This window comes from Pongo abelii, chromosome 4 (genome assembly GCF_028885655.2).
Source record: "Pongo abelii isolate AG06213 chromosome 4, NHGRI_mPonAbe1-v2.0_pri, whole genome shotgun sequence".
NCBI lineage: Eukaryota > Metazoa > Chordata > Mammalia > Primates > Hominidae > Pongo > Pongo abelii.
Window position 1 is genome coordinate 110,505,547 of NC_071989.2, and position 13,915 is coordinate 110,519,461.

Below are 13,915 nucleotides of genomic sequence, written 5' to 3' on the forward strand. Positions count from 1 at the left end.
GGATGGATTTAGACCAAAAGATGTTGAATGCTTCAAAATATCACCACCAGATAGCCTCCCTCACTGTAGTAAGAGAGAACACCCCCTTGGCAGTCTTAGCAATGTTGTACGAAACAAGGTATGTATAGGATTTGGAGGTCTAACTCAGCTAGTTTAAAAGGGCCCTTCAAAGTAGAAAATGGATTGAGTTGGAGCAGTGGTCAGGACATAATAGCTTAGTATTGGTCACTGGAGCAAGATGAGGGTTTTAATGAATAAATTTTTGTTTGATAAGTGAGCTATTTGCCTAGTCAAGCAGAGTGTTATCTCAGATAAATTGATTTGCAGGAATTACCTGATGCAAAAAGTACAAACTATTTATTGGTTACAGTCTTACCTTTCTTGGACAAATGTCTCATGGAAAAAAATAGTAACTCATGTTGACATAGGTGGTCTCTGTTCTTAGTCCTAATAGCTATGTCATGTTGATGTAGGTGATTGCAGTTCTCAAAGACACTGTGCCCTAGATTTAACGAACTTACATTCCTGTGAGCAGGCCAACAGGGTTCGGAAAAAACTCTTCCTTGAATTAAAATTAACTTATTTGTAAGGTAGAAAGTGTCCACAAAAGAAGAAATATCTGAATTTTCTCGTGGAAGTCTTCTCAGTGGAGGTAGCACAGATTTTGAATAAATAGGGAATGAGGGCAATACAGTATACAGAGGAAGAGGAATACAGAAAAGCCCCAGAGACATGGTATATCATGGCATCATCTCTTCTCTACCTGCACTCCTAAGCTTTGGGTCAGGCCTTCCTTTTTTTCCTAATTATTTTTAAAGTCTTTGAACTGATTCTCCTGTCCCTAGTCTTGTAAATGGGCATCCCAATTCACCCTGTGCTCTACAGCTAGTGATATATTTATCTGTAACCCCGGCACCTTCTCTTAAGCCCATGGAGGGAACAATATGTAGTGTTCCTCTGGGGAGGGGAAAAGATAGTGAAGGAAACATTCTGCCTCCTTCTCTGGCTGGGTGAGGTCCACAAGGGGCCCTCTTTGCTGCCCAGTCTCTCATTATAAAAGTGTACATGACTGCCATTCCAGGATGGGGTGTTGGTATTTTCCCTTTTTCTGACTAATGAACTCAAATGTATGGGATTCCGAAGAAGACCCAAACAGGTCTTTACTTAACGTTTCAGATGACAAAACACAGATTGTATAGAGTGGTGGAGTGAGGTTAGAACAGACTACAGGTGGCTTTGTATCCCTTATTTTACCTAACCCTCATTCTTGTAAATGATCACTAAGGCTTCACTTCCTAGACTCCCTGCACATATCCGCATGGATTTCCCTCCAATGGCAGGGTCACCCCATGGACGCCTTCTTCTTTCTCTCCTGTGCAACTCTCTTCTTGCATACCCAGTGCTTGGAGATTTTAATTCCTTTTCCTCTTCTCTTCTTGGATAGTGGACCTTCTCCCAGCAATTATCAGACCTTTGGCCTCTTTTGGGGTCTTGAAAAACTTTATGGTCTCCCACTTGTATGCTGAGGGTTGCTGGGTTAGAGTGTGAGTCAGTCACAGCCATTCTTTTCCCATCTGCTTCCAGTGCTGGTTAAGGGGAGACAGGGAATTTCCAGTTCTGAGAAAAGGAGCGAAAGAATATTGGGGTTGGTTGTCCATTTTGTACTGCAGCTTAATTTTATTTTTCTGTTTTTCTTTAGCGATATCTTTTTTAAAAATTCAGATATCTTGTCCCGCAAGAGTTACTTTCCAACCAATAATAGTTACCAACTCTGTATATGAAATTCCCATCCCCTTTTCCAGAGGAATGTTTATTTTGCTTTTTTTTTAAACGTATCTTTCTCTGACCAACATTAATCACATTATGTATCCTTCTTCCATTAACTTAGCTTTTGGTGGTGTCATATCCAATTACCCCTTCTCAACTCCTGGCCTCCTCCTCTTCAACTACAGTGAAAAAACACAAGGAGACTCCTATGACATAGCTCACCACATAACAAATCTACTTAAAACCCTCCAAGTTTTCTCATTGCCTATGAAGAGAGCACTTGCCTGTGAAGAGGCAGACATTGGTTATCTCCAATCAATAGCTGCCATGAGAAAATGCAAATTAATGGTGGCAAATTTTCAAGAGAAGCCAAAAATCATGGAGTTTAAGGGCAATATCCCATTTTTAAACCTTGGATAAAATAAATGAAAATAAAGCAAAGGTGAAACAAAAAAACTTATCACAAAAAAAGTATATCTTCACTCTCTGTCCTAAAAGATCAAGTTCAAACTTCTTGTCAGGGCAAAGCCTCCTAATAAACTGGCCCCTGCCTCTTCTCCAGCCTCATCTCTCATTACTTTTCAACAACTAATGAATGCAACAGCAATATTAAACTGTTGCCAGGTTTTAGAGCTACTGCCTCCTCTGCCTTTGAACATGTCTTCTTTGCCTGGAGTATTTTTATAAATATTAACTACCTAGCAAATTTCTATTCCTGTATCAAAACCCTTTGGACACATAATCTCCTCTTACAAGCCTTCCTGGATCAACTTCCCAAAATCATTCTCTATGGAATATTACTTCTGTACCCAACACATTTTTTTATTATTGTTATTAGCTTCTATTTATTGAATGCTTATTTTGTGCCAAAAATGATAAAACAAAGGTAGGGAAGAATAAAGTAGCTTGTGTAAAAACACAGAGTTAGAGCAAGAGCAAGAGCTCTAACTCTTAATTAAGTAATTGAGTCCTGTCTGTCTCCAAAGTCTACTATGCATCATCCACTACCACATTCTGCTGCCTATTTTTTACATGTATTATTGTTTAGATCAATTATCTCATCCCTTAACTGAGATTAAGTGACAAGAATGTTTTATTGATCATTGTATTATTAGTACCTAGGATATTGTATGCATTCAATAAATGTTTGTTGTACTGAGCAGAACTGTTTTAAATGCAGATCATATCAGGTTTTAGTATTACTCTAATTTTTTTATTGATTAATCCTTGATATTTATCTAAATTTAACTTCTTCATTTTGAATCATTAAAAAGAGGCTCAATGTGATATTTTGAAAATTTATTACCTTATAAAAGGTAGAATTTTAATTATTTTAATAATGATACACTTAATTCAAGTAATCCTTTTCTGAGCATTGTTTAAGAAGCAGAATATTAGCTTGTCAATACTCAAATTTCAAATCTTGATTTAGCACAAAAAGCCCAAATTTGAAGAATGAATTTTAATTATTGATTTCAGGCAAACATACTTAAGCTCTAGTTGGCATGTCCTCTCTGTATCCTGAAGAACTTTTACAGAAGGGATCAAGCTGTAATTGTGTCTTCCTGGATAAGCTGTTGATGACTCATGTGTGTCTTTTATAGGGCAAGATGATCTGGCTTACCTGAAGTTGACAAGGCATATAGACACCTTTCCAGCAAGGAGAAGCCATTCATGCTCAACCTTTTAACTGTCTCCCCAAGTTGCTCACAAGAGCAAAATACATGGGCTAAGGAAAAGAGAGTCTGACTTGACAAAAACTTTCAGCAAATGGGATCTACGAACATAATCTTACTGCATCAGGCTCAAATTCAGTATTTAATTACCTTTTCCCTTCCACAGCATCCACAAGGAATCTAACATATTCTCATCTGTAAGGGTAGAACTCTCAGTGTGGGAGGAAAGGGGAATTGCGGGAAAGGGAGAATCTCACCCAATAGGCCTTTCAGAATATCAGGAGGATATACGGAGTTTCTCACCATGTGATTCTGATCAAGCAACCTCGTGATGGGCTGACTCCCAGCTTCCTTTTTGGACTGTTCCTGTCACAGAGAGAGGTTTTATTCTAGCAGAGGATTTGGGTACACAGTACCCATTGAGATATTCATTTCTGAGATTGAACTGATATGGATGTGGATAGATTACTTCCAGGAGATTTAGTTTGATATATGATGAGATTAACTGTCCTGAGATGCTAAAAATACTTCAGCCTTAACATTTTGGTAAAAAGAGGTAAAGGTAATTATTTCAATTTAAAAATAATACCATTTATTTCTTTCTCTTGCCTTATTGCCCTGGCCAGAACTTCCAACGCTATGATGAACAGGAGTGGTGAGAGAGGGCATCCTTGTCTTGTGCTGGTTTTCCAGGGGAATGCTTCCAGCTTTTGCCCATTCGCTATGACGTTAGCTGTGGGTTTATTACATATGGTTCTTATTATTTTGAGGTAGGTTCCTCCAATACCTAATTTATTCAGAGTTTTTAACATGAAGGGATACCGAATTTTATGGAAAGCCATTTCTGCATCTATTGAAATAACCATGCGGTTTGTGTCTTTAGTTCTGTTTATGTGATGAATCACATTTATTGATTTGCATTTGTTGAACCAATCTTGCATCCCTGGGATGAAGCCTACTTGATCGTGATTGATAAGATTTTTGACATGCTGTTGGATTTGGTTTGCGAGTATATTGTTAAGGATTTTTGCATCAATGTTCATCAAGGGTATTGGCTTGAAGTTTTCTTTTTTTGTTGTATCTCTGCCAGGTTTTAATATCAGGATGATACTGGCCTCATAGAATGAGTTGGGGAGGAGTCCCTCCTCCTCAATTTTTTTGGAATAGTGTCTGTAGGAATGGTAACAGCTCTTCTTTGTACATCTGCTCAAATTCAGCTGTGAATCTGTCTGATCCTGGGCTTTTCTTGGTTGGCAGGCTATTTATTACTGCCTCAATTTCAGAACTTGTTATTGGTCTGTTCAGGGATTGAATTTTTTTTTTATTATACTTAAATTCTGGGGTACATGTGCAGAACATGCAGATTAGTTATATAGGTATACACGTGCTGTGGTGGTTTGCTGCAGGGATTCAATTTCTTCCTGGTTTAGTCTTGGAAGGGTGTATGTGTCAGGAATCTATCCATTTCTACTAGATTTTCTAGTTTATGTACATAGAGGTGTTTGTAATATTCTCTGATTGTTATTTGTATTTCTGTGGGGTCAGTGGTGATATCTTCCTTGTTGTTTCTGATTGTGTTTATTTGAATCCTCTCTTTTTTCTTCTTTATTAATCTATCTAGCAATCTGTCTATTTTATTAATTTGTTCAAATAACCAGCTCCTGGATTCATTGATCTTTTGAATGATTTTTGTGTCTGAATCTCCCTCAGTTCAGCTCTGATTTTCAGTATTTCTTGTCTTCTGCTAGCTAAGGACTTTGTTTGTTCTTGGTTCTCTATTTCTTTTAGTTGTGATATTAGGTTGCTAACTTGAGATATTTCTAACTTTTTGATGTGGGCTTTTAGTGCTATAAATTTCCCTCTTAACACTGCCTTAGCTATGTCCCAGAGATTCTGGTATGTTGTATATTTGTTCTTAGTAGTTTCAAAGAACTTCTTGATTTCTACCTTAATTTTCTTATTTATCCAAAAGTCATTCAGGAGCAGGTTATTCAATTTCCATGTAATTGTATGTTGTTGAGTGAATATCTTAGTCTTGAGTTATAATTTTATTACACTGTGGTCTGAGAGACTGTTTATAATTATTTCAGTTATTTTGCATTTGCTGAGGAGTCTTTTACTTCTGATTATGTGATCAATTTTAGAATAAGAGCCTGTGGCAATGAGCTGTTGATATGTTTTGGCTGTATCCCCAAGCAAATCTCATCTTGAATTGTAGTTCCCATAATCCCCATGTGTCATGGCAGGGACCTGGTGCGAGGTAACTGAATCATGGGAGTGGTTATCCTTATGCTGTTCTCAAGACTATGACTGAGTTCTCATGACATCAGATGGTTTTATAAGGAGCTTCCCCATTTCACTCACTCTTCTTCCTGCTGCCATGTGAAGAAGTATGTGTTTGCTTCCCCTTCTGCCATGATTGTAAGTTTTCTGAGGCCCCCCCCCAAGCCCTATAGAACTATGAGTAAATTAAGCCTCTTTCCTTTATAAATTCCTGAGTCTCAGGCAATTCTTTATAGCAGCATGAGAATGGACTAATACATAAGTATATTCTGTTATTTTGGGGTAGAGAGTTTTGTGAATGTCTGTCAGGTCCGTTTGATCCAGAGCTGAGTTCAGGTCCTGAATATCTTTGTTAACTTCCTGTCTTGATGATCTGTCAGTGGGATGTTAAAGTCTCCCACTATTATTGTGTAGGAGTCTAAGTCTCTTTAGAAGTCTCTAAGAACTTGCTTTATGAATCTAGGTGCTCTTGTGTTGGGTGTGTATATATTTAAGATAGGTTAGGTCTTCTTGTTGAATTGAACCCTTTACCATTGTGTAATGCCCTTGTCTTTTTGATCTTTGTTGGTTTAAAGTCTGTTTTGTCAGAAACTAGGATTGCAACCCCTGCTTTTTTCCATTTTCCATTTGCTTGGTAGATTTTCCTCCATCTCTTTATTTTGAGTCTATATGCGTCTTTCCATGTGAGATGAGTCTCTTGAAGACAGTGTAGCAGTGGGTGCTGGTTGTTTATCCAGCTCGCCACTCTGTGTATTTTAATTGAGGCATTTATCCCATTTACATTTAAGGTTAGTATTGATATTTGTAGATTTGATCTTGCCAACATGATGTTAGTTGTTTATTTTGCAGACTTGTTTATGTGGTTGCTTTATAGTGTCACTGGTTTGTGTACTTAAGTGTGTTTTTGTAGTGGCTGGTAATGGTCCTTTCTTTTCATATTTAGTGCTTCTTTCAGGAGCTCTTGTAAGGCTGGTCTGGTGGTAATGAATTCCCTCAGCATTTGCTTGTCTGAAAAGGATCCAGAAAAATGGGATACACTGCAGGTGTTTTAAGTATAACTATTCTCTTAAAACATCACAGCCAAATGCCTTCCTTTTTTTCCTTTACTTATAGAGCCCATGTAAGGTAAAAGTTTGTCCCCCAGCTCAGACATTTAATCACCCAATTGGTGAGAAGAACATATCACTCAGCCTTTTATTTTCTTATGCCTTTTTGGGAGCCCACAAAGTTTGCTAAGTTTGAGAAAATACTTTAAAGCATTTCTCTTCACTATTACTTACTCCTGGGGCTACTCATCTAGTATCTTTTTAGCACAGGAGCAGAGAGGCTGGAGACCCTGATAATACAATTATTTCACATCCCCTTCTTCTCCTGCCCAATCATACAAGTGCTGCTAAGGTTCTTGATGTGATGGGTCAAACACTACCAGGGTTTGCTGCTGAGTCAAGCCTACCCCAACAGATCATTTCTTTGAATAAAGGAATATTTCTCCCAAGAGCCCAATAGCATCCCTAAAGATTATATGACAGCTAAGAAGGCTTTGCCTGTTCAGAGCACAAAGAAAAACAAAACAAAAATTATCTGTGGGATAGGAGCTAAGGAAATGGGTTTCGTCAAATCACACAAAATAATATTGATGAGTCTCAGCACTGACCCAACCAGAATGCCAAGTTAAAGGAGACAAGAAATATTTAGAAAGGAAATACCATATGTGAATATGCTGGGTTTTGTTTGACTTTGAAAACTGTATTGCATTTTATTTGCTGGGATAAAACATTTTTTACGGAAAGAGAAAATATGAAAATAATAAGATGCCAAGAAAACTCACCATCTTTCTAAATTTTTCTTTCAGTAAAGGCACAAAGTGGAAGCAATGGATTCAAAATAACATAGAAGGCCTGCAACTTCAGGAATGTAGACTATTGATTTCAAAGATGTGGAGGGCTTCTTTGAGAGTAGGCATCAGATAATCATGGCAAAGACGAAGCAAGAAAACAATCCACTGTGAGTGAAGGGAAGACCATACAAAGATTGAGATTGTGTCTCTATTTCCTTCAGTTCTGCTCTGATTTTAGTTATTTCTTGCCTTCTGCTAGCTTTTGAATGTGTTTGCTCTTGCTTTTCTAGTTCCTTTAATTGTGATGTTAGGAAATAGAGACACAAAAAACCCTTCAAAAAATAAATGAATCCAGGAGCTGGTTTTTTGAAAGGATCAACAAAACTGATAGACCACTAGCAAGATTAATAAAGAAAAAAAGAGAGAAGAATCAAATAGATGCAATAAAAAATGATAAAGGGGATATCACCACCGATCCCACAGAAATACAAACTACCATCAGAGAATATTACAAACACCTCTATGCAAATAAACTAGAAAATCTAGAAGAAATGGATAAATTCCTTAACACATACACCCTTCCAAGACTAAACCAGGAAGAAGTTGAATCTCTGAATAGACCAATAACAGGAGCTGAAATTGTGGCAATAATCAATAGCTTACCAACCAAAAAAAGTCCAGGACCAGATGGGTTCACAGCCGAATTCTACCAGAGGTACAAGGAGGAGCTGGTACCATTCCTTCTGAAACTATTCCAATCAATAGAAAAAGAGGGAATCCTCCCTAACTCATTTTATGAGGCCAGCATCATCCTGATACCAAAGCCTGGCAGAGACACAACAAAAAAAGAGAATTTTAGACCAATATCCTTGATGAACATCGATGCAAAAATCCTCAATAAAATACTGGCAAACAGAATCCAGCAGCACATCAAAAAGCTTATCCACCATGATCAAGTGGGCTTCATCCCTGGGATGCAAGGCTGGTTCAATATATGCAAATCAATAAATGTAATCCAGCATATAAACAGAACCAAAGACAAAAACCACATGATTATCTCAATAGATGCAGAAAAGGCCTTTGACAAAATTCAACAACCCTTCATGCTAAAAACTCTCAATAAATTAGGTATTGATGGGACGTATCTCAAAATAATAAGAGCTATTTATGACAAACCCACAGCCAATATCATACTGAATGGGCAAAAACTGGAAGCATTCCCTTTGAAAACTGGCACAAGACAGGGATGCCCTCTCCCACCACTCCTATTCAACATAGTGTTGGAAGTTCTGGCCAGGGCAATTAGGCAGGAGAAGGAAATCAAGGGTATTCAATTAGGAAAAGAGGAAGTCAAATTGTCCCTGTTTGCAGATGACATGATAGTATATCTAGAAAACCCCATCATCTCAGCCCAAAATCTCCTTAAGCTGATAAGCAACTTCAGCAAAGTCTCAGGATACAAAATCAATGTACAAAAATCACAAGCATTCTTATACATCAATAACAGACAAATAGAGAGCCAAATCATGAGTGAACTCCCATTCACAATTGCTTCAAAGAGAATAAAATACCTAGGAATCCAACTTACAAGGGATGTGAAGGACCTCTTCAAGGAGAACTACAAACCACTGATCAATGAAATAAAAGAGGATACAAACAAATGGAAGAACATTCCATGCTCATGGGTAGGAAGAATCAATATCATGAAAATGGCCATACTGCCCAAGGTAATTTACAGATTCAATGCCAACCCCATCAAGCTACCAATGACTTTCTTCACAGAATTGGAAAAAACTACTTTAAAGTTCATATGGAGCCAAAAAAGAGCCCGCATGGCCAAGTCAATCCTAAGCCAAAAGAACAAAGCTGGAGGCATCACACTACCTGACTTCAAACTCCACTACAAGGCTACAGTAACCAAAACAGCATGGTACTGGTACCAAAACAGAGATATAGACCAATGGAACAGAACAGAGCCATCAGAAATAATGCCACATATCTACAACTATCTGATCTTTGACAAACCTGACAAAAACAAGAAATGGGGAAAGGATTCCCTATTTAATAAATGGTGCTGGGAAAACTGGCTAGCCATATGTAGAAAGCTGAAATTGGATCCCTTCCTTACACCTTATACAAAAATTAATTCAAGATGGATTAAAGACTTAAATGCTAGACCTAAAACCATAAAAACCCTAGAAGAAAACCTAGGCATTACCATTCAGGACATAGGCATGGGCAAGGACTTCATGTCTAAAACACCAAAAGCAATGGCAACAAAAGCCAAAATTGACAAATGGGATCTAATTAAACTAAAGAGCTTCTGCACAGCAAAGGAAACTACCATCAGAGTGAACAGGCAACCTACAAAATGGGAGAACATTTTCGCAACCTACTCATCTGACAAAGGGCTAATATCCAGAATCTACAATGAACTCCAACAAATTTACAAGAAAAAAACAAACAACCCCATCAAAAAGTGGGCGAAGGACATGAACAGACACTTCTCAAAAGAAGACATTTATGCAGCCAAAAAACACATGAAAAAATGCTCACCATCACTGGCCATCAGAGAAATGCAAATCAAAACCACAATGAGATAGCATCTCACACCAGTTAGAATGGCAATCATTAAAAAGTCAGGAAACAACAGGTGCTGGAGAGGATGTGGAGAAATAGGAACACTTTTCCACTGTTGGTGGGACTGTAAACTAGTTCAACCCTTGTGGAAGTCAGTGTGGCGATTCCTCAGGGATCTAGAACTAGAAATTCCATTTGACCCAGCCATCCCATTACTGGGTATATACCCAAAGGATTATAAATCATGCTGCTATAAAGACACATGCACACGTATGTTTATTGCGGCATTATTCACAATAGCAAAGACTTGGAACCAACCCAAATGTCCAACAATGATAGACTGGATTAAGAAAATGTGGCACATATACACCATGGAATACTATGCAGCCATAAAAAATGATGAGTTCATGTCCTTTGTAGGGACATGGATGAAATTGGAAATCATCATTCTCGGTAAACTATCGCAAGAACAAAAAACCAAACACCGCATATTCTCACTCATAGGTGGGAATTGAACAATGAGAACACATGGACACAGGAAGGGGAACATCACACTTCGGGGACTGTTGTGGGGTGGGGGGAGGGGGGAGGGATAGCATTGGGAGATATACCTAATGCTAGATGATGAGTTGTTGGGTGCAGTGCACCAGCATGGCACATGTATACATATGTAACTTACCTGCACGTTGCGCACATGTACCATACAGTCTAAAGTATAATAATAATAATAAAGAAAAAAAATAAAAATAAAAAAATAAAAAAAAAAGATTGAGATTGGGTCAGCATGGAGAATTTCCATTCTTACATGTAATCTAATGACAAATTTATCGCTAGTCATTTTCTAAAAATTTATCTCCATTACAATAACCTTATAATCAGCTTCATAGATGGCTAACAGACACATCCTATTATTTTGTCTCTATCAAGTTTCTAAAAGAATGTGGAGGGAATCTACCAAATCAAACAATATTTTGCACAACCAGTCACCTGGAGAATATGTAAATTTGGGTATTGGCTTAAAAGTTAAAACATCAAGGATATGAGCTTTAACTATGTGTTCCTCCAGCAGAGTTCTGGGTATGCATTTGGGGTATAATAAGTAAGAAAATGTAAATTAATATTATTCAATGTTTATTGAAATATTGATATGTATATATATATAAATTTAACTTTTTTAGAGGTAAAAGTTTTCCAAATTTACCCCACTCAGTCTTTCATCAAATCTCTTTTCTTGAGTGTTTGCTCCACTCTTTTCTACATTGCATAATGCTTCTCTAAAATCTTTCAGGGTTTATTTCCTTTTCCACGAAAAAACTTTTTGTTACATTCAATCTGATTGAGAAAACAACAATGTTTCTTGTAGCGCATGAAGGTAGAGTCTACGGCCTAAGCATATGCAGTCTGTTTTTATTAGCACAATAATTTGATTATTTGGGGTATAGGAATGACTAAAATTTGCATAATTCACACAAATAAGGCAAAGATAGCCAATCAGGATGCACAAATTATTTTCCTGCAGTTCAGTAGAGACAAAAATTATTGAAAAAAACAACCACAACAGCTAAATCAACAGCTAATGATCAGATGACAGGATGACAAACCATAAACATATACCAGATATCACTACAGCCTTCAAGACATGTGGTCTTCCTCTTTTTATTTTTTTTTCTATCTTTTTGATGATACGTGGAGGTAGACCCGCACAAACTTTCTTTCTAAAATATACATCACTTTCAGTATTTCAGTGTCCCGTGAATCTCAAACTCATTTTACAGGAGTAGCAATTTCATATGCTGTAGAAAATAAGGAATAAGAAAGGGGAACACATGAAAAATGTATAAGTTATAGAAATGTCTTACAATGTGTCAATAAATTAGTATGGAAACCCACTTGTTAATCCTATTCATCCCCCCCAAAAGTATTGCATAGGATGTATGATTAGTACCTATTATTATACACTGGTTTAATATTTATTAGGCTCCTACTTACCAGAGATGGTGGGACATTTATTATAAAATATCAAAGTTCAGAATTCTTCAGAAAGTGCTTTCCATTTACAGATACATTTGTCATTGAAGAAAAACATCTTACAAAGGAAGTTTAAAAGAGAACCCAGATGAATATTTTTTCAGATGAACCACAAATAAGTTCTGATTTCAACATGTTCTACAACTCCCCAGAGCTGAGAAGCTAAAGGTGGTTCTACAATATCATATTCCAAAGGCATCACATGGTTTAGCTGCTAATGCAATAAAGTGGTTTTTGTCTTGGAAGCATGCAACATCATGAATAACATTGTCATCTAGAAACAATGAACCAATAGGCACCATTTTGTGTTGTAACCAAGCAGGCTTGCTTGATTGTGGATGCAGATTTGCCCACCCCACTTAAGTTGACATTTTGTACAGATTAGAAGAAATGTGTGGTATGAGATCAATAAAGAAGTAACTAAAAGTAAAAGGCTCTTAATGATTGTAAATGAAGCTGAGAACAAAAACTTAGATCTCAATAACCTAGAGTTATGACTCTAGGTCTATGGTCTGTTAACATCTGCTTCTTGGGTAGGAATGTTCTTTCAAAATAACAGTGCTACATGAATCAACAGCTTCCAAAGGAACTATTTCATGCCATCCAACCTTAGGTCTCAGACCTGAAAAAGCTCATTGATCTTTGGTAAAATCTCAGTTACATAAGTAGGAAGTTATTTTTAAAGCCATACCAGATGCTACAGTTCCTCCTCATTGCTCCCACATGGATGTGCACTGTTTATTCAGAATTGAGCCAAAAGCCCTGAAATAAGAAAGTTAAGTATGATTCCCTGACAAACCAAGAGAACAGAGTTGCATGCAATGGATCTGTAAATATTTATTTTAGTTTTATTATTTGGCTGATGGCTTTTGAGCTGGCCACACTTGCACAAACACACACACACACGCACACACACACAAACTCAGAGATTTTCCTTAGGAGGCTCATGGTTTTCCTTCTGCAACTGACAGGAGAATTTCTTCCTAATTTAAATCATTTTTATAACCTCCTAAGTGAGAGTAAAACATTTACAGATAAACTACAACCCTAGCTCATCATTTTGCCAGGAGAAGTGTAAAGTAGTCCATGTTCTTCTGTCAGAAATAATCTTTGGTAATATAAAAGTGATAATTTATTTCATCAAATTGGAACTCATGTTAAAAGGAATTGTTATTGTCATGCCTTATCCATGATTTGAAGAGTTTTTTTATTATGTATTTTTTTTCTGTAACTTGGTATTCACATTTGATCTCTAGTAAAAGAAGCTAAAGAAATGTTCAATTACCAGATCTCATTGAGAAGGTAAGTCTCTGACTGTATTTGGGGTTGTCAAAGATAAAATCTCAAAACTACATAGACTTGTCTTACATTTCTCCAGAGAATGTATTTATTTCCTGTTGTATCCTTAGTATCTAGAACAGTAGCTAGACAGTATTCAATAAACGAGTGAATAAAGGACTCATCCACAGTTATCAAAACGATCCCAATTTTTAAAGCCATAATTATTTCTCTTTTATTTCCTAATAAGTCAGGTGGTGAGTATCATTGCCTGTGTAAATCATCAGTATCATCTCCCACTATAAAGTTTTATGTTATGTCACTTCTTACTGCCTGACATATACTTTATTATTAATAAACACTATCTAGTACTATTATTTACCATTTCCATGTAGAACTACCAGTATTATCATTTAGCATATTTTCATGTAGAATTACCACTGCATTCATAAATAAGATTGAAGCA

The 13,915-nt window shown here is 36.9% G+C and overlaps 1 long non-coding RNA gene across 1 annotated transcript; it reads right to left on the reverse strand.

The window, feature by feature from the left end:
* Positions 1-273: 273 nt before the first annotated feature.
* LOC134761491 (uncharacterized) lies at positions 274-12,959 on the reverse strand. Its single transcript, XR_010140166.1, has 3 exons — positions 12,863-12,959; positions 3,747-3,809; positions 274-1,617 (listed from the first exon to the last, which is right to left on the reverse strand). It is a non-coding gene; the product is annotated as an uncharacterized LOC134761491 (long non-coding RNA).
* Between the last annotated feature and the right edge of the window lie 956 nt (positions 12,960-13,915).